This window comes from Phocoena sinus, chromosome 4, assembly GCF_008692025.1.
Source record: "Phocoena sinus isolate mPhoSin1 chromosome 4, mPhoSin1.pri, whole genome shotgun sequence".
Taxonomy (NCBI): domain Eukaryota; kingdom Metazoa; phylum Chordata; class Mammalia; order Artiodactyla; family Phocoenidae; genus Phocoena; species Phocoena sinus.
The window spans coordinates 35,644,805-35,652,328 of NC_045766.1; positions in this window are offsets into that span (position 1 = coordinate 35,644,805).

Sequence of the window (7,524 nt, forward strand, 5' to 3'; positions counted from 1 at the left end):
GAAGTGACAGGCTCGCTTTGTTCATTTTTGAGAAAATGTCTACCAAACCCAAATATGAATAACCTAGTTTATCTGTGAGCTATCCTTTCAAGTAAAAATGGTGTTCCATGCAAAAAGTAGTTCAGCTTGCAAATGAAACAGCTGCACAAGTGCTTTCTCTGAGACAACTATCAGACGTGGGTGTGAGGCAGAAGGACTCTATGTGTATTCTCCATTTCATGCCACAAAATATGTAAGAGACATCTGCTCAAGTAAGATAAAATGTAATTGTTTTTACTGCTTCATCAAGGACATTCACAAGTGACCTGGCTCCTTCCCCCATGCCCCAGCCCCTGCAAGTGCGTGGAGGTGAAGAATGCAATAGCTACTAGCATAGTTGGTGCCACTGTCCTGATTCATGCTAAAAAGCAAACGTTTTACCCACTATTGCTTTTGCACCATCAGTGCAAATGTCAACACCCTTTAAAAATGCAAAAAATGTTAGTGTTATTGTGAAAGTAGTTTTGACCTCATGCAATTCTTGAAAGGATCTTGGTCCTCCCAGGGATCTGCAAACCACATTTAAAGAACTATTCTTCTAGCGGAGAAAGCAAAAACCAGAGTGAGCCTCAATCAAACAATATGTTTTCAAATCAGTAACACACAAATGATGGGCTACAGTGCTATATAAAGTAGATATATTGAAATCTTCTGAACACACAAAACGGCAAAAGTCTACAAAAGTCACCTTATAGCCATGAAAATATCAACTGAAGTAGAATTTTTAAAGAAAAAATCAGAACTTCTTGCCTTATCAGTAGATTGCAACACATTCAGCAATCAAAATTACAGATGGCACATGACATGTCTTATATAGGACGTGTTTTAGAGTTAAGGCTCTCAAGACATGTTGAGTCTTAAACATGTAGTAAAAGACTAAGGAGCTGCCCTGTTTCATGAGGATATTTCAGAACTCAACTTCAGCCTGAATTTTCCTGGGTCCAGGCTACTGCCAACCAAAAATCAGGTTAGTATTTAAAATTTTTTTAAATTATTTAATATTTTATTTATATACAGATGTATACAACACAGATGTAAGTTATAAGGCATAATAATGAAATGAACACTGATGAATTCACAACCTAATTTAAGAGTTAGAGCTTTGCCAATGCCATTTAACCCGTCGGTTCTCCTCCTCTTTTCTATCCCTTGCCTACCAGAGGTAGGTGTTATCCTACATTTCATTTTTTTAAATAAATAGTTTTATCACATATATCACTAAATCATATTTTATTTTTGTGCTTTATAAAATTGTTTTTCAACTGCATGTAGTCTTTTAAAACATGGCTTTTTTTCAGTCAGCTTTATATTTCTAAGATTCATTCATGTTGCATGTAACTGTGATCCATTAATTTTTAACTCTGTATAGCTTTCCATCATATGAATACACCATAATTTTCTCATCCATTCTCTTGTCAGTGGTCCTTTGGGTGTTCCAAGTGCTTTTCTATCTTGAACAATGCTTGTGTAAAAATAGTTGTACATGTCTCCTGGTTCATATGTGTAAGAGTTTCTCATGGGTGTATAACAAGGGGTGGGATTGCTGAGTTGTAAGAGTCACACATACTTACCTTTACATGATAATGTCAAATTATCTTCTAAAGTTTCTGTACCAGTTTATAGTTCCATATAGGGTTTAGGAGTGTGGGTATGTGTGAATATATATATATATATATATATATATATATATATCTCCACTGATCTACTCCTTTCCAATACTTGCTATTGTCAGACAATGTAGTGAGTATACAATGGTGTCTTATTTATTTTCTATTTCCTTGAGAAGATTGAACATCTTTCTGTATTTATATTCACCATTCTTGCTTCCTCGTCCTTGAAGTACCTGCTGATGTCTTTTGCACATTTTTCTATTGTATCCTTTTTTATTGATTTGTAGGAGTTCTTATATTCTTGGTATTGATTCTTTGTTAGATATATGTGTTGCTAATATCTTCTCTCAGGTTGTGGCTTGTCTTTTCAGTTTCAAAGTTATCAATGTTTTGTTTTACGGGTAGCACTTTTTTGTATTGCTTACATCCCTATCCTGAAGTCATAGAGTGTTCTCCTGTTAATCCATCTGGCTGAGGCCTTTAATTCAGAGTTGAATTGAAACAACTATTGAGGAGTGTCTTAGTCTGCTGGGGCTGCCATAACAAAATACCACAGACTGGGTGGCTTAAACAACAGAAATTTATTTTCTTACAGTTCTGGAGGCTGGAATTCTCAGGTAGAGAGATGCCAGCAGGTTTGTTTTCTGATGAGGCCTCTTTTCCTGGCTTTCAGATGGCCATCTTCCTGCTGTGTCCTCACATGATCTCTTCTCTGTGCATGATGATGTTTATAAGAACAGCATCAGTTCTGTCAGATTGGGGCCCTAACCTTATAGCATCACTTAACTTTTATTACATCCTTACAGGCCTCATCCCCAAATGCAGTCACATTGGGGGTTAGGGCTTCAACATATGAATTCTGGGGGGGATGTAATTCATAACAGAGGGTTTCTTAATCTTTTTCTTAACTTTAAAGGGAATACTTTTATCATTGAGAATTATGTTTGCTCTTGTTCTTCAGTCTTTATATGTGTTTTATCAAGGTAAGCAAAGTTCCTTTTTTTTTAAGAGGTTTGGGGTTTTTTTGGCCACACTGTGTGGCTTGTGGGATGTTCCCTGACCAGGGATTGAACTTGGGCCACCACAGTGAAAGCCTGGAATCCTAACCACTGGGCCACTAGGGAACTCAGCAAGGTTCCTTTGAGTCCTAGTTTGGTAAGAGTGTTTTGTTGTTGTTAAATCATGATTACATATTGAATCTTATAAAATGTTTTTTATGCATCTATTGAAATGATTATATGTATGGTTTTTCTTTTTTAATCTATTAACATGATAAATGCATTTACAGATTTTATACAGTTTAACTATCCTTGCATTTCTGGTATTAACCCAACTTGGTCAAGAGGTACAGTTGACCCTTGAACAACATGGGTTTGAACTGCACAGGTCCACTTATAAACAGATTTTTTTCAGTAAATATATTAGAGTACTACACAATCCAAGGTTGGTTGAATTCACAGATGTATAATGGTAGATACATAGGGCTGACTATAAAGTTATACACAGAATTTTTATTTCTGAGGAGGCGGGCAACGTCCCAACCCCCAAATTGTTCAAAGGTCAACTATATTATCATTTTTATGGGTATGTTATATTAATGCTTTTTTTAAGATTTTTGCATTTATGTTCATGAGTGGGTAATAATACTTTCCCATGTGCTACTTGTCTGATTTGATCTTGAGTTTATACTTACTTCATAGAATGGATTGGAGAAGTGCATCCTCTTTTTCTGTTCTCTAGAAGAGGCACTGTAGTGTAGTGGTAAAGGACATGGATTCCTCAGGTGCCAGACTATGTGTGGATGAGTTACGTAGCTGTCATTGCCAGGTACTGTGAGAATAACTTGGTGATGAGGCCAGTGGGACTGTTAATACCCAAACTCAAATTCCTTTTCAGAAATCCCCAAATGATAAGGTCTATTAAGTTAAAAGCTAGAAAAAATAATATGCTTATAAGCCTTAAAAAAAAAAAGCAGGTGCTACTTACTGTTGAGTGATGTCACTGGCTATCATCCTAAAGTCCTACATTTTCTCAGTGTTTCCACTTTAATCACAAGTTTAGAATATTATAAATGTTAGAAATGTCAGTGTCAAACTGTAGACATGATTCAGTATCCTTATAAAATGGCTATGGAATGTTAAAATACTTACTGTAGCAACTGGATGCCCACAGGGTACTCTTTCTTTCCAGGAAGCCAGGTGGGATGTAAAGAAGAATTTTCAGAGATACAAATAAAAGAAAGAAACCCATAGATATCCACGTGGATTTCCCTTGTGTGTGCTCTGTACTTCTCTAGCTGTCTAAGAGAAACCAAACCTTTGTTTGCTGGCGAGACTGTCTTCAGAGCTTTAGGACAAAACAGATGCTAGGGAGAATATTGTAAGATAAGTTACTAGTGTTCTAGTGCTTTGTTTTCACTATGCCGCTGGTCCTCTATTTCAGCTCAGAAGGTGACAAATGCAACAGCAAGGGGAAACCTCACTTCCTTGCTGGCAGGAACAGATGTTGGAGTGTTCAGAGCTGTAATTGGCAGTTGTTTTTTCAGATTCTTCCATCTCATAATTTTGAATGCTGCTCAAAGGGAAGCTGCCCTATAAAGATGACATTTGGAAACTCAAGGATTCCAAATGGAGAGTTTTCTGTTTTTAAAATTTACATTATTTATATTTAAAGCCTCCAATAATAGAACTCTTGCCATACTTCAAGCACGGAGATTCTTTCCTCAGCTGTGCTCAGCCTACTACTAATAAGCCCATCGGAGGCATTCTTTATTCTGTTACAGTGGTTTTGATCTCTAGCATTTCTTTTGGATTCTCTTAGAATTTCCATCTCTCTGCTTACTTTACCCATCTGTTCTTGCATGTCGTCTGTTTTTCCCATTAAGGTCCTTAGCACATTCATCACAGACGTTTCAAATTCATGGTCTGGCAATTCTAACATCCTTGCCATATCTGAGTCTGGTTTTGATGCTCGCTCTGTCTCTTCAAACTGAGTTTTTTGCCTTTTGGTGCATCTTGTAATTTTGTTGAAAGCCAGACAGGATGCACTGAGTGAAAGGGACTCCAACAGATGAGGCTTTGGCGGTGTGCTGGTGAAGAACCTAGGGAAGTGCTCCTAGTCTGTGATTGACTAGGTCTCTGTCTGTTAGTGAGCCTGTGGCCCAGGCCTGTGACATTCACAAGTGCCGCTCAGCCCACCAACTCCCCACCCCCTTAGGGGGATGGGATGGCTATCTGTGAGCTGGAGTTGCTATTTCCCTTCCCCCAGGCTAGTTAGCCTCTGATAAAACCCCAGTAGAGAATGGACTTGAGGATATGGGGAGGGGGAAGGGTAAGCTGGGACAAAGTGAGAGAGTGGCATGGACATATATACACTACCAAATGTAAAATAGATAGCTAGTGGGAAGCAGCTGGGAGTGGGAGATCAGCTGGGTGCTTTGTGACCACCTAGAGGGGTGGGATAGGGAGGGTGGGAGGGAGGGAGACTCAAGAGGGAGGGGATATGGGGATATATGTATACATATAGCTGATTCACTTTGTGATAGAGCAGAAACTAACATACCATTGTAAAGCAATTATACTCCAATAAAGATGTTAAAATAAAATAAAATAAATTAAAAAAAAAACCTAGTAGATAAGGCTGTGGTAAAATTGTTTCTCTGGAGGGCTGGCCTTGTTGCAAAGAATAGAATGTTCGGCTGTATTTCCAAATGGTTGCATCTCTCTTCCCCCTGCTGGAATCGTAAGAGGGTTTTCCTCTGATATGCGCTGTGAGAACCTGGTTTAGCGCCAGGAGGTGAAACTCACAAAAGCGTGGGGAACCCCCTCATCCCCTGGGGTTTTAACTCTCAGAGTTGTCCACACGGAGCCTCCAGCTGTACATCAGTTACAGTTCCGGTTCTTCCCACCTTGGCACTGGTTCCTGCGGAGGTGTCTGCTCTCCTGCTTCCGCTCTGGTAAGTTGTGATTCTCTGTATCTGCCAGTCTATCTCTACAATTTGGGGGGTAGCAGTTTACCCTGTGACCTCTCTTTTCTAATGGCTCTAAGAAAAATTGTTTTTCCATTTTTCCATTTGTTCAGCGTTTTTTGTTTTAAAGTTTAACTGATTTTATTAAGATCAGTCTTTTTTAAAAAAATATTTAATCAATTAATTTATTTTTTATTTTATTTATTTTTGGCCGCATTGGGTCTTAGTTGTGGCACGCAGGATCTTTCGTTGCAGCGTGCAGGCTTCTCTCTCTCTAGTTGTGGTGCAGGGGCACCAGAGCACGTGGGCTCTGTAGTTTGTGGCACAGCAGGCTCTCTAGTTGAGTTGCGTGGGCTTAGTTGCCCCACGGCATGTGGCATGTGGGATCTTAGTTCCCCAACCAGGGATTGAACCTGTGTCCCCTGCATTGGAAGGTGGATTCTTTACCACTGGACCACCAAGGAAGTTTAGTTCAGCTTTTTATTTGTTAGCACAAAGTGATGACTTCTAAGCACCTTACATGCCACACTGGAAAGTAGAAGCTGGTACATGAGAGAACTCTTTAAAATTAAAACTTTTAATTTAACTTACTCCTAAATTCTCAAAGCGCTTTTCAGGGACATTAAGTGGTATGCTTAGTAGGCTGGGGAAAAGATTACTTGGTGTTAGGAGACAGAGGTAACATAATTGTAATTGTATTTATTAAAAGATAATTTCAAAACAACAAAACAAAAAATCACTGACTGTTTTTAAGACAAATAGTGAGAAAATATAAAGCATTCTGAATTGTTTTGGAAGAAAAATGTCTAAAATGCAAGTATCATGAGTTTGTTGTAGTAAATTTTATCTGTCAGCTTAGGCTCAGTTATGCTGTGGCAGCAAGCAGCCCCAAGATCTCAGTGGCTTATGACAAAGACCTGTTTTTCACTCATGCTGCATTTCCATTGCTGAGGCTTGGCTCCATGTCATTTTTACTGTGTGACTGAGGTTGAAGGAGCAGGCTCTTCCTGTGACATGCTAGTCAAAGGAAAAGAGAGGATTTTGTTCAAAAGAGGCACACAGCACCTCTCTTCACACATCTTTGCCAAAGCAAGTCATGTGACTACTCCTGCATTCAAAAATGTGGGCTCCAGGAAAGGGTACTACAAGTCACATGGCCACGTATGATATCAGCGCAGTGGAGGGTGTAATCTTCCTACAGAAAGGGTGTCAGATATTTTGAATATTAATGCAATTTACCCTAGTTTCTACCAAGTTCTTCTCTAGTTTATTGTGAGTTAGCCAACTAGAATTCTCTTATCCAAGTTGTTCCAGGACTGTGCTTTTTGCTACTGTGCAAAATTTCAATTGGCCATCTCCATACCTACTTTGAAGTTGAGTTGTTTGTTTGTTTGTTTGTTTTACATTCACTTGCTAGAGGATGAGGAGACAAAGGAATCCTCAGTTAAACACTTCTGTGAGGAGCTCCTGGGCATTGAGTGGGAGTGAAGACACAGCACTTGTTTTCAAGTGCTGTTATTTACAAAACAGTTCTCTCCAGCCAGTCCTTGGCGTAGGCACATATGTTCCTGGAATCTGCGTTGTGAGACAGATAGTAGAAAACTCCTCTTTTATGCCACATCAGAGTTTGGTTCTTGAGAAGCATATGGCTACCCCTGTTGCCATCATGTTGCATTTGTGTACTGATAAGGAAATAAGTTGAGTGGTGGTTGGTTATTTCTTCTATACAGAGATGGGGATAAAAACTACTAAATTGGGAGAATTAGGAACAGGTTAGGAATAGGTAAGCTCTGTTAAATAAATGGGTAGAGAAAATGCAAAGCAGTGAAAACAAAAATTGCTTGTTCTGACAATAACTAGAGTACAAAGCTACAAAGGTCAGGTCAAAGCATTAAAGAGAAAATCTGT